Genomic DNA, 14,006 nt, shown 5'->3' on the forward strand with positions numbered 1-14,006 from the left:
AAAGCGAGTGCTCTAACCACTGAGCTACAGGACTCCATAATGACCTTGTTCCCACCTCTTCGACCTGCTAACCCCTTATCAACCTGTCCACTCCCTCCGCTCAGCAGGCTCTGGTCTGCTCCATGTCCTCCACCCAGCCTGCCCCAGCATTGGTAGTCGGGCCTTCAGCCTCTCTGCCCCCACCCTATGGAACTCCATCCCACATTCCCTATCCCTCACTCCCTCCCTTGCTTCCTTCAAGGCACGCCTCAAGATTCTCCTCTTCTGCCACCCTCCCAACCTCATTGCTCTCCACCCTCCCTGGTCCCAACCACCCTCCCCCACCCCCCACCCCCCCATTCCAATGCCCTCCTCGCTGGTCTTCCCAGCTGCATCATGCACAAAATTCCCTTAATCCAAAACTCTGCTGCCCGGATACTCACCTGCACAAAACTCCACAACTACACAAGTCCTTGGCAGGCTCCACTGGCTCCCAATTACCAAATGGATCAATTTCAAAATCATCTCACTCATTTTGTGGAGTCCTGTAGCTCAGTAGCTAGAGCACTTGCATCGCAAACGAGAGAGCTGGGTTCGATTCCCCCGGCAGGACAAAATGTTGGGCAAGTTTCCTTACTCCACACGCCTCTGTTTACCCAGCAGTAATTAGGGACCCAGTTGTTCGTCGATTGGCGAATCGCTTTTCCAGGGGTAATAATTCCTTTAAAAAAAATTGGGTCACTTCAATCCACGATTGTTTGTGGGACACTGCTGTGCGCAATTGGCTGTCGCGTTTCTCCCACAAATTATACAGTCACTGAACTTTACATTATATTCTGTGAAGCGCTTTGAGACGTCTCAAAGACGTGATACGGTGCTTCAAAAATCAAAGAATAAGGATACATTTTCAAATTTCTTTATACTTTGGCATCTCCCTACCTAACTGACCTGCTGACCCTCCACTCCACCACCGGCTGCCTCCACTCGGCTGGTCTGGGGATGCCTACCACTCCACAATTACACCAGTTCTTGCCAGGCTCCACTGGCTCTCAATTACCAAACGGATCAATTTCAAAATCCTCTCACTCATTTTGTGGAGTCCTGTAGCTCAGTGGCTGTTCCAACGGTTGGCCCACTGTTCAAGGTGGCGGGTGTATACTGTATAAATGATAATTTTTATTATAGTTACATTGAAACACTGTAATACGGAGGTAATTATTGACTTGTTCACAGAATATTTATAGTAATAAAAACACATACTGTGTGATATAGCACATTTCGCTTTGGGAGGATGTCTCATAGAGCTTCACAGGATAAGTGTAAAGTGGAATGAATGTGTATTTTGTGAGGGAACACGGCAGCCAATTCGGGTACGGCAAAGTTTCACAAACAGCCATGAAGTAAATAACCAATTTTAACTGGGGGATTGTTGGTCACAATACTGGAAAAAATTCCTCTTTTTGAATACTTATAGTGCCATGGGATCTTTAATATCCACCTGAATAGGCAGACAGGACTTCAGTTTAAGGTCTCCTAAAGTCAGCATCACTCACAATGCAGTATATCCCAAGCGTTGCATTCAATATTAATAATAATAAACCTTGCATTTCAGAGAGCATCTTATCATGTTGTTGAGATGTCTCAAAGCGCTTCTCAGAATATACTATAAAGTGAAGTATATTTTGTGGGTGAAACCTAAATGTCAGACTATGTGATTTCCAAGTCCCAATGTGGGGCTTGAACCCATAACCTTCTGAGGTTAAAGTGATTAGAGTGCTACCAGCTAATCCCGGCTGCCTTCATTTTATACCTAGTTAGGATCTATTTTGCTGGAATGAAATGGATTGTTGAATTACTTTTTCTCATTGCTGGATTCTTAGAATATTTAAATAGACTCCATCCCAGGGTATCTTCCCTCCCCTCCTTCAGGGTCTGTCTCAAGATCTTCCACTTTGACTACACTTTTAGCAATCTTTCCTCCTCATCCCCTCACTCCACCACACCCCAGTAGTCCCTACTCCTGCTTGGGTGCAAATCCTGGACTATCCAGTACCTTGGGACGTCCTCATGTGAAAGGTGCTAGATCAATGTCAATTTGTATTATTGCTTTGTATAAAATGGAACGACCATCCATATCATGAGCAAATCTATAATCAATACCTAAAAAAAAATTGTTTTTGTTTGAGAGGCTTTGGATGTTTCTAAACAATAGAAGAATCTATCATATTGATGCTCTGAATAGAGCTGTTCAGCTGCTCATCACCAAGTGGTGAGTCACAACTTGTATTGTGCTGTTTACAAGCTGATGGGTTTGAGAACATTAACTGGTTGGTTAGTACTCTAAGTACTGTAATGTCTGGTATTCAGAGTACTCTATTATAATTGCTGAAGCTTGAATTTAAAAATGTAAAAACAAGCAGGTCTTGTAATTTGTATCCATGTGGATAATTGTAGCATCTCTTAATGCACCTTGGAATAGAAAGCCCTTGGAGGTACTTGCCCCTTCATTGAGAGTGCCTTCATGAAATGTATTCTTGTGGTCAAAACAGTGAGCCATTAGTCATGCCTTCAAGCACTAGGAACAAAGTAGACAAAGTCATTTCAATATGGAGATTACGTAGCACCATGTAGTGTAAAAGTTATTTTTAGAAATCAATTTAGCTAAGGGGAGGCAGCATAAAGAACCCAATGCTATTTCACTGAGAGAGCAGGATGCAGCCATCTCATTATTTAAATGAGAGTACCACTTGAGCGCTGGAGTAGATGCTCCGTTGCAGTAATTCTAGAACAATAAAACATAACAGAGTCCGTTTACAGTATTTGTAAATATATGTAAATACTTTTGCGGCCACATTGGTCGACAAAACATTCAATAACTACATTTTACGCTAAATCCTGTGAAGCACATTGAGACGACTTTCTGTGAAAGGAGAAATGGGTGTGCAGAGTCTGATGCAGGATAAAATCCAGAATTTTGGATGAAATAGAGCTTACTGAGGTTGAAGCTGAGGAGGCTAAACAAGAGGTCTATCCAGGAGGTGACAACAGCATAAATGCAGATTTTAGCATTGGAGGTAACATAGGGTGAGATAAGGATGTATGTGGGTAACAACCTGTGTGATAGGTTGGCACTCCCGCCTCTGAATCAGAAGTTTGTGGGTTCAAGGCCCATGTCAGGACATGAAACTCATGTAATAATAATAATAATAATTCTTTCATTTGATATAGCGGCTTATAATGTCTTTGAGATGCCTCAAAGTGCCTCACAGAATATGTTGTAAAGTGAATTGACTGTATATTTTCGAGGGCAGAACGAGGCAGCCAATTGCACACAGCAGTGCCCCACAAACAGTCGTAGATTGAGTGACAACATTTTTAAAAAATTTTTTTTGGAAGGGATTAACCCCCTGATCTAGCCACTAATTACAATTTTGAAATATTGTAAGTCACTTAAATACAAACCACTTTGCCTCAGAATTTCATACCTTTAGGATTCAACAGTACAGGGACAAGATAGGAACAAAACTAAAAACCTGAGTGTGAAGGACAAACCCAGTTGCAAATATATACTATTAAGTGTTTAATATATGATGAAAACATTTTGAAAGACAGAATAGGTCTTAAAAGTACAAATCATTAAACAGGAAATGTCCACCAAACATGGTTTAAAATTTGCACTCATCAAGCCTGAGTTAGCAGTTTAATTCCTTGACAAAAACTGAATTTTGGGTCCAAGGTTCCCAGTCATACACCAGTCTTGTTGCTCCGAGATGCCATCTGGCGTGAAGGGTGCTATATAAATAAATAAAGTTGTTGTTCTCTGATTCCACTATTTTCCATTTGATATCAAACTTCTGAAAATTGGGTGTGTGACACTAAAAATGCACACCCAGTTTACTGAAACTTAGATGTAATAATGGTACGAAGACAATATCTCAGAGCAGATATGATGTGTCACATATATTTTTCATCATTCTATTTATAGGGAATAAAATCAGACATGAAGTTCAAACTTATCCAGCCAATCTAGTATTATTGAAATGTTGCTGCTGATGGTAAACCATTGCGCAATACTGTGTTCTTATTCATTTGTCGCTGAATTTATTGGCTGACTGTCCTCATTGACTAGTTCCCCTTTTTTAGTTAAGTTCACAATCTTTTTGCAGAAGTTCACTGTAGTATTATTTTGAGCAATTTTCTAACTTCTTTTGAAACTCATGCGCTGCATCGCATCTGACAACCCACTGATAAATTCGTCTGTCCTTAATTTTGGTCTTGAGTATTTATATGTGTAAAAATGAAAATGGTCATGAATATTGGAGAGGCCTGGATTTGAGTTCCTACTTGAGTTCCTCTGATGCCAAGGTAATGGAATTTGCCTTTCTTACATTTCTTTTCAATGTTACAGTTTTTAAATCATGTTGTCTTATTTTGCACCATATTTACAATTCCTCCTTTGTGATTTCGAGCATTCTGCTGCACATACGTTTGTTATCCAACTCTTCAAACTAACTTGTTTCAACAGAGTAACCTAATAACTGCCACAAATACACTGCGGTCTCAGCAAAAATTTCACGCTTTCAAAAGTACATTGAAAGAGGAAGGTGCACAGAAAGAGTTGTCCGTCAACATGTTTGTGGCTAGTGAACCTTAGCCAAATAGGACAGGTAATGGTGGACAACCAACAATCAATGATTTTCCAGTGCCTTGGGACATCCTTCCTGACATGAAAGGCACTATACAAATATAATTTGTTACTGTTGTTGTTGCTTTCTTTTGCTTTTGAAGGAAACTAAATGTCACAATGTTTATTGAAATCTTGTCTTTACCACTAATTTGCATGGTAATACATGTCAAATTTACGGGATTTCTTAACAGTAATAATCCTTGTATTTCATATAGTGCCTTATCACGTCTTCTAGATGTCTCAAAGCGCTTCACAGAATATACAGTAAATGTTCTGTGGGCGATATGTATTCCTTAATCTTGTATTCTTTAATTAAGAAAATAATGTCTTCCATAATTAGAAGTATGTACAAATGTCATTTGGACTGAAGGAATGCCCGCTCCAGAAATAGAATGAGTTGGAGGGGTGTTTCCATTTCTCAAAAATCAGATTTCTTAGTCAAGAAGTTCCGTAAGTACTGTAGCAGCATTGTATCTTCCCATACCTCATCTGCTAAATCAACAATTCCAATAATAATAATCCTCCTTGCATTTGATATAGCGCTTCTAGGTCATTGAAAATGTCTCTAAGAGCTTCACAGGATTTAATTAAGAGTTTAGTTGCAAGGAACCAGCAATTTTTACAGCATTATGAGATAAATGACCTATTTCTGTGTTAAAAGCATTCTGCAGCTCAAGTGTAGCTAGACAATCCATTCCAGGTTTTCTGATAGATTAGACACTGGGTGGTTGAGACAAAAAGAGATGCATGGTGTACTGAGCACCAATCATGCACAATACTGTAATTGAGTTATTTTAAACAGAAGTGCTCTACAGGTTCTTTACTCAAAACACCTGCAATAAAGTAGAAAAACATCTCTTTTTGGCTCACAAGGTTGCATTCTCGCCTCCCAGTCAACATGATTGTGGGTCCAAGACCCATGTCGAGGTTTTCAGTTCATAGTCTTATAGTGTTCTAACATAGTGCTGGGGAATTACTGTATTGTTAGAAGAGCCATCCTTAAGATTAGATGTTATATAGCTCTGGAACTCTATCCCCCAGTGCCTTCGCCGCCTCCTCGCTTTCCTCCTTCAAGGCCGGTCTCAAGACCTTTCTCTTTGAACGTGCCTTCAGCTCCCCTCTCGACTCTTTACCCCCTCCTCGCTCCCTCCCTTCCCTCCCCTCACCCTGACCATTTCCCCCCTGCTCGGGTCCTGACCCAACTGTACAGCGCCTTGGGACGTCCTCCCGACGTGAAAGGCGCTCAATAAATGGAATCTTGTTGTTGTTGTTGTTGTAATGTAACTAGGCACAATCTAGTCCAGGTTTTCTGATAGATTAGACACTGAGTGGTTGAGACGGGAAGAGATGAATGGTTTACTGAGCACCAACCATGCACAATACTGTAAATTACTTATTTTAAACAGAAATGCTCTACAGGTTCTTTATTCAAAACACCTGCAGTAAAGTGGAAAAACAGCTCTTTAAGTGACAAATGACATTCTGTCCATCTGCGACCAGGGCTCCCTCTGCCTCCTCTTCTTCCTTGACCTCTCTGCTGCCTTCAACACTGTTGAACCACTCTGCCTCTCCTCTCACCTCAACCTTTACGGCTCTGACCTTAACTGGTTCAGATCGTACCTCTCACATCACCTCCACTTCATCTCCACTAACGGTTTCTCCTCTAGCCCCCGCACCGTCTCATGCGGCATTCCTCAGGGCTCTGACTTTGGTCCCCTCCTCTTCAATATCTATATGCTCCCTCTTGGTGACATCATCCGCAGACATGGGGTCAACCTCCACATGGATGCGGATGACACCCAACTCTATCTCTCTGCCTCCACCCTTGACTCCAGGACCACTGCTGTCCTGACAGAATGTCTGTCAGACATCAAGTCCTGGATGAGAGCAAACTTTCTTCATTTGAACATCAACAAGACTGATTGGCTCCTTTCAACGCTTCCACACCTCAAGCGCTGACAGCATCACCATCTATGGTTGCACACTCCACCTTACTAAGCCATTCCTGAACCTTGGCATCTTGTTTGACCCTCAACTATCTTTTCTACCCCAAATCTGTGCCATGAGCCGCTCTGCCTTCCCCCACCTCCGCAACATCGCCCGGCTCTGCCACTGTCACACTACAGGACGCCGAAACCTTCATACACGCTTTCATTACATCGAGACTTGGCTATGGCTGCCGCGTTCGCCCACAAATATACAGTCAATTCACTTTACAGTGTGTTCTGTGAAGCGCTTTGGGACGTCCTCCCGACGTGAAAAGCGCTATATCAAATGCAAGGATTATTATTATTATTATTATGCAAACTCCTTGCTTGTCGGCCTCCCCAACTCCTTCCTCCATAGGCTGGCAGATCATCCAGAAGTCTGCAGCCCGTGTCCACTACCGCACCAGGCTCTGTGACCCTATCACCCCCATCCTCCCCCGATTCCACTGGTTTCCCATCACACAGAGGATACAGTTCAAGATCCTGGTTCTCAGCTTCAAAGCCATCCATGGTCTTGCTCCCCCTATCTCTGTGACCTCCTAAGCCCCTATCATCCTGCTCGCTCCCTCTGCCCAGTGGGCTCCGGCCTGCTTCATGTCCCCCACCTCGTTCGCCCACTATTGGCGGACTGGCCTTCTGCCACTCTGCCCCCATACCCTGGAACTCCATCTCGCAGTCCCTCCACCTCACCCTCTTCCTTGCCTCCTTCAAGACCTATCTCAAGACCCTCCTCTTTGACTGTGCTTTCGATCACCCTGCTTCCCCACTGCCCTCTACCCTCCCCAATCCCGACCCCCATCTTGGGTCCAAAACTCTGACTGTCCAGCACCTTGGGACGTCCTCCCGACATGAAAGGCGCTTTACAGATGTAATTTTATTGTTGTTGTTATTGTAAACAACGGTCCCCTCTGACTTTCAGGTGGACGTTAAAGATCCCATGGCATTATTCGAAAAGAAAAGGGAATTTCTTTGATGTCTTGGTTAGCAATCCCCCAAATAAAACGATCATTTACTTTGTGGCTTGGGGGATATTGTTGCGTGTAAGCTAGTTGCTGAGTTTGCCTACAAATGCACATTCACTGCACTTCACAGTAAAATCTTGCGAAGCACTTTGAAGTGTCCTCCCAACTTGAACAACAACAACACATTTAATTTATATAGCGCCTTTCGCATCGGGAGGACGTTCAAAGGACATGGATGTGAAGGATTTGCACCCGAGCTGGGGGTTAGAATCAAGAGGGGTAGAGGGCAAGGAAGGTGAAAGAAGGAAGATAATCGAAACACGATCGAAGAGGAAGGTCTTGAGACAGGTCTTGAAGGTAGTAAGGGAAAGTGTGAGGCGGATGGACTCCAGGATGAAGTTCCAGAGGGTGGGGACAGAAAGCCTGAAGGCCTGACCTCCAAAGATGGAGCAGGCAGAGTGGGGGACATGGAGCAGACCAGTGCCCACTGAGCGGAGAGAGCAGACAGGTTGGTAGAGTTTTGGTAGGTTGCAGAGGTAGGGAGGTGCAAGACCACAAAGGGCTTTAAAGGTGAGGATGAGGATCTTGGACTCCATTCTCTGGGAGCTGGGGAGCCAGTGAAGCGTGCTAGGATGAGGGTGATTGGCACATGGATTTTAGTGTGAGAGAAGTCACGAGATGCAGAGTTCTGAGTAATCTGCAGCTTGTAGAAAGAAATTTGGGCAAGCAGGGTGTTAGCAGAGTCAAACCTGGATGTAATGAAAGCATGGATGAGGGTCTCGGCAGCCTGACAGGAGAGACAGTGGCAAAAGTGGGCAATGTTGCAGAAGTGGAGGAAGGCAGCATGGGTCATGGCACAGAAGTGGGGTTTAAAATGCAGTTGAGGTTCAAACAAGGCACTAAGGTTCCATACTGATTTAGTGAGGTGGGGTATGCATCCATTAATAGTGATGCTCTCAGAACTTGAGGTGTGGGGGCACTGACGGTTGCCAATCAGTAGGACCTTGGTCTTGTCGACATTGAACTGGAGAAAGTTAGCTCTCATCCAGGACTTGATATCTGAAAGACATTCTGTCAGGACAGCAGTGGTCTTGGAGTTGAGGGTGGAGGCAAATAGAGTTGGGTTTCATCCGCATACATGGGGAAATTAACCCCATGCCTGTTGATGATATCACCGAGTGGGAGCATGTAAATATTAAAGAGAAGATAGAGCCCTGAGGAACGTCTATCAAAGATTGAACATTCAATGCCTTGTGCTTCCCATGGATGAGATACGCAAATACTTTCATTAAAATTGAACTGAGCTATACAGCACAGACCATGATATAAAGTATAATTTGGGATGAATGCTGATAAAAGTTCAAATCCTTATTGGTCACAACTTAGAAATAGGGAGAATCAGAAAGAGAAGTTTGGGTTCAGTTCTCCTGACAGTCTGAGGGTGGGGATTGACAAACACTAGTGATCTGCCGTGTTTGAACACCAATTTGAAATGGGTGTAACACAATGTAATTCCCCTCAAAAAAGTGTTTTAGATATTAAGGATAGCACGACTGACTGTTGCTATTTAGCACTGTGCTCACACTGAACAATGATGAGTCTGTCAGATGATTTAAATATATCTGCACAAGCAGCAGTGTATGGCGGTGAAGCTAAAGGCATCTGGACTTAACAGGTCTGACTGCAGTAAAACCACAGAACAGGAAATCATGTTGATTTACCATCCGTTCCCTTGTAAATGTGCAATGCTTAAAAAAAAAGCAGAAGTTGAAGAGTGGAGGAGAAACAAAAAAAGAGCACTAAAAACGGGTTAAATTATGGCCTTTGATAGGCTTTGAAAAGTTAAAACATACTGAAACCCTTGCGGTTAGGGGTATGATTGAGCCATGGCCTAAATCGAGTCCTTTAGGTCAGGACAAAAATGCTCTGTGAACTGATCACACGATAACAAGAGCAGTTTAGATGAGGAAGGCCATTTGGCCCAGTTGATCTCAACCTTCCACCCTGCGATTTTATCATTACAGGATGAAGTGGTTCCTTAAATGAGCCCAGTGTCCTGCTGGCCTTTATTATTCTTTCTGGTAACCAGTTTCATTTATTAGTTATCAGGGTGTAAAGAAAGTACCTCTTGTCGTCATTCTTAAATTTATCCTTTACAACCTCTTGACCCTCTTGTCCTGCTGCCTTGGCATACCCAGTGTTGGAAGAACGCTGGATATTCCAAGCAATGATTAAATAAGCTTGAAATCTTCAGCCTTGAAAACAGATGTTTCACGCAAGACCTTGTAGAGCTATATCATGTTCTGAATTGGATTGCTAAAATAAATCCAGGAAAATACTTTCAGATATACTAAGACAACAACAACAACAAATTACATTTGACAGTCAGAGAGATCTACATGCATGTGGAAGTTAAATAATTTACAAATGGAACAGATTGCCAAGAAGGTAACTTGAGGCCTGAACTCTGCTGCCTGACCGCATTCAATAAACAGATTATGGGAGAATGGCAGGCTTGGGATTCTGAAACAATGAGATCAAATGGGCTGGAGACTTCTTCATCCAAAGCTTGCTTGTAATCTTAAAGTATTGTTCAGGGTTTATTTTTTCAAACCTATCTTATACGCCTATAAAATACACAGCACCGAACTTTATAGTAAATCCTGTGAAGACTTTGAGAGTCCTCCCGACTATCAAATTTAAGGATTATTATTATTATTATTTATTTTTGCAGTAAGATAACAAGACCCTGGCTTAACTTGTCACTACCAGTTAAGTAGCCATGTCATTAATATCCCAGCCACTTCCATGAAAAATGTTGATAATGGACTCCGCTTTACTGGTCACTGCGCTTAACACATAACTAGTTGCATTCAAGAAATTATTATAAGGATTTACAATGTAAAATTAATCAGATAACTAGTCCTATAAGATGGGGTCTTGCAATGCAGAGGCCTCCCACTTTATCCTCTGACTGGTGTAAGCATGTGCACATGCATCACAGAAACATTTGGTCTGTCCTGCAGTCCCTCTGTCTCGTCCCCTCCCTTGCCTCCTTCAAGACACATCTCAAAACCCTCCTCTTCGACAGTGCTTTCGATCAACCTGCTTCCCCCCCTGCCCTCCACCTCCCCAATCCCCAGCTCGGGTCTGAAACTCTGTCCCAGCGCCTTGGGACATCCTTACTGACGTGAAAGGCGCTTTACACATGTAATTTTGTTGCTGTTGTTGTTGTATTGGAAGGCTGCGCTCCTTGGTTGGTTTAATAACATTGAACACCTTATGCTGATAAATTTCCTTTCAAAATAGAAGGCGGCCATTCAGTCTATCATGTCTGTGTCATGCTAACTCCCCACTGGCCTAACTACTCCAACCCAATTTCCTTGTTCGTTCCCTCATACCATTTTATATCGTTATTTTTCTGGTGCTTAAATAAATCCCATTCAAAAGATATATTTAAATCTTTGTGAGTAAAATAAATCTTCTAATCACCTCATTACCAATCCAATAATCGTGGAGTCCTGTAGATCAGTGGTTAGAGCACTCACTTTGCAAGCGAGAGACCTGAGTTCAATTCCAGGCAGGGCGAAACCTTGGGCAAGTTTCCTTACTCCACACGCCTAATAATAATCCCTCCAAAGCCAAAAGCAATAATAAATTGGTCATATTCAATCTATGACTGTTTGTGGAATATTGCTGTGTGCAATTGGCTGCCGCGTTCAGCCACAAATATACAGTCAATTCACTTTACAGTGTGTTCTGTGAAGCGCTTTGGGATGTCCTCCCGACGTGAAAAGCGCTATATCAAATGCAAGGATTATTATTATTAATAATAAGATCCAACTCAGAGCAATCAGCAGCTGGATCGGGTTGTCAGAAAGGACAGATGAGGGCAGAACATTTGGATCCATTTAAAAGGCAGCTTGATGCTGTGATGGGGGGTGATGATCGGATAGGGGTGTTCTGGAAAGATAGGATCAGAAGGGACTTCCTCATCCAAACTAATGTTGTGATTAAGTAAAAAATCTTTTACCTGGTTTGTTCCCATTAAAAAAAATTGAGGAAAAAAAATGATTTATTGAAGAAATTCTGCTTTCACTGTCACAAGATATACTTGAACCCAATACCAGCGGGATAACAATGGGATAACAAGTTGTAACTCATAGCAGCAGTGCATAACCATTTTCGCCCACAAAAATATAGTCAATTCACTTTACAGTATATTCTGTGAAGCGCTTTCAGACGTCTCAAAGACGTGATAATGCGCTATATCAAATGCAAGGTTTGTTATTATTATTATCTGAGATACCTCAGGTTAAAGCTGAAGAGCTCTAACTGATCTAAATCTTTGCTCAGAGCTCATCCCTTCAACACTGTAGATCAGTCTGTTTGCCGTGCTCTCCACTGCCTCTACCTTTTGTCATGGCGATAAGACATGAAGCAATACTACAGGTGCAATTTGGCCAGAGCAACGTACAAGTTAAACATAAACAAATTCACCCAAATTTATTATTTTTATGCGTTCTTGCCTGTAAAAGATTAAGTAGAATTTTTACACTACCAACAGCCTAAATCCAGCTTCGCACTGACAAATAATGATTTTTATTTCTAAGAGCTTATTGATCCCAATATACTAAACTATCCCAATGAAAAAGGTGAACTTGATTCATGTTTTAAAATGAGCAGCATAACATTAGGCCTTATTCCGCAATGTTTCACCCACAAAATATACAGTTGCTCCACTTTTCAGTATATTCTGTGAAGCCCTTTGAGATGTCTCGGTGTTATAAGTTGCTATATCAAATGCAAGGATTATTATTATATACAACTGGTTGTGTTTTTCTAGGGTATTTCCTATGATTGCTCATGTTCTGAAAAGTACCTGAGAAGTAATATAATAATTATAATAATTCTTGAATTTAATTTAACACTTTCCACATCGGGAGTTCAGGAGGATGTCTGAAAGCACTTCACAGGATATACTGGAAACTGTAGTGTCTGTATGTCATAGGGTAACACAGCAATTAATTTTGCAGACAGCAGTGTACACAAACAGCCATGAAGGGAATGACTAGTTTTATCTGGGGGACTGTATGCCAAGACATCAGAAGAAACTCCCTTCACTTTTCAAATAGTGCCATGGGATCTTTAACATTCATCTAAACAGGCCATGAGGATCTCACCTCATCTGAAGGAGGCATGTTGTTCTAGTGGCTAATTGTCCTCTGAGTACTTTCCTGGTGTCTCTTGAAATTGCCCTTTGTAACTCTAAACTTATGTCCTCTTGTTCTACTATCTTGGAACACCATAAAGTAATAAGCTGAGTTTTCTTGTTCAATCCCATTTAAAATGTTATACACCTCTATGAAGTCCCCTCGAAATCATCCTCTCTTAAGACTGAAGAGTCCGATCTTGTCTAATTTATGCTTATTATTATTATTATGCTTATATAGCTCATTCCTCTAACACTGGGGATCATCCTTGTTTCTTTCCTCGGCACTGCCTCTGGGGCCTGGGAAACCCCTTGTGTCATGGTGACCAAAACTGTATGTAGTATTCAAGATGTTGAGCAGAGCACCAGAACTGTATGCAGTATTCAGAGTATTGGATAGACTGGATATTATGTCTAGGGATCTAAACTCAACTCGTTCAGCAATATATTCCAGCCTCCTGTTTGCCTTGTTTGTTGCTGCATCACACTGTTTTGATATAATGAGCGGTGAGTCAACTAGACTGCTTTCAGCTTCCCTTTGGCAAGTTATGTTCCATGAATTGAGAACTAGTGTTTTCTATTCTTGCTTCCTATGTGTAATATCTTACATTTATCTGTATTGAATTTCATTTGTTTTGCTGTTTTGACAAATCCAAAAGTATTGTTCCAAATTTACTTTCTCAATCCTACTTAAAATCTTATATAGGATCCTCTCTGAGATATTTCTTTTCAAGCTTAAAAAATCCTAGCTTGTCTAATCGCTTCTTGTAGTTCATTCTTCTAACACCAATGGGGATTATCCACGTTGCTCTCTGACTAGGGCCTGGGCCGCTCTCTTGTGTTATGGCAACCAGACTGTATGCAGCGCTCTAGTTTGTGGCTTGACCAGAGCTCTGTATAACTTGAGCATGATCTGAACTCAATTGATGTGGCAATACAGCCCAGCATCCTGTTTATTTCTCTTGTACCTGTTTTGACATGGTGAGCGACAATTCCTTAATGTTTTTTAGCTTTCCCCTTGGTTACTTCTATCCGAGGAGCACATGTGTTGTACGAAAACCTGGTTTCAAAATTAAGCCTGTACTTAAGAATTTTGGATGTCTAAAATGCTAGATTAATCAAATAAATCCAGTACCAAGTGGAATTTCACCTCTCCATGAGACATCCTTCTGACATGA

General features: G+C 41.9%; 1 protein-coding gene across 4 annotated transcripts in view; it reads left to right on the forward strand.

The window, feature by feature from the left end:
• Positions 1 to 14,006, forward strand: part of syk (spleen tyrosine kinase) — a 91,430-nt gene that overhangs the window by 24,289 nt on the left and 53,135 nt on the right. The window contains exon 1 of one of the 4 annotated variants that reach the window (XM_007900028.1): positions 4,210 to 4,344. The exons of the other annotated variants lie outside the window; for them this stretch is intronic. The gene's annotated coding sequence lies outside the window, so the exon portion shown is untranslated. Of the gene's footprint in view, positions 1 to 4,209; positions 4,345 to 14,006 lie in introns of those variants that run through there. 4 annotated transcript variants of the gene reach the window in all.

This window comes from Callorhinchus milii, unplaced genomic scaffold (assembly GCF_018977255.1).
Source record: "Callorhinchus milii isolate IMCB2004 unplaced genomic scaffold, IMCB_Cmil_1.0 Scaffold32, whole genome shotgun sequence".
In the NCBI taxonomy this organism is placed as follows: Eukaryota; Metazoa; Chordata; class Chondrichthyes; order Chimaeriformes; family Callorhinchidae; genus Callorhinchus; species Callorhinchus milii.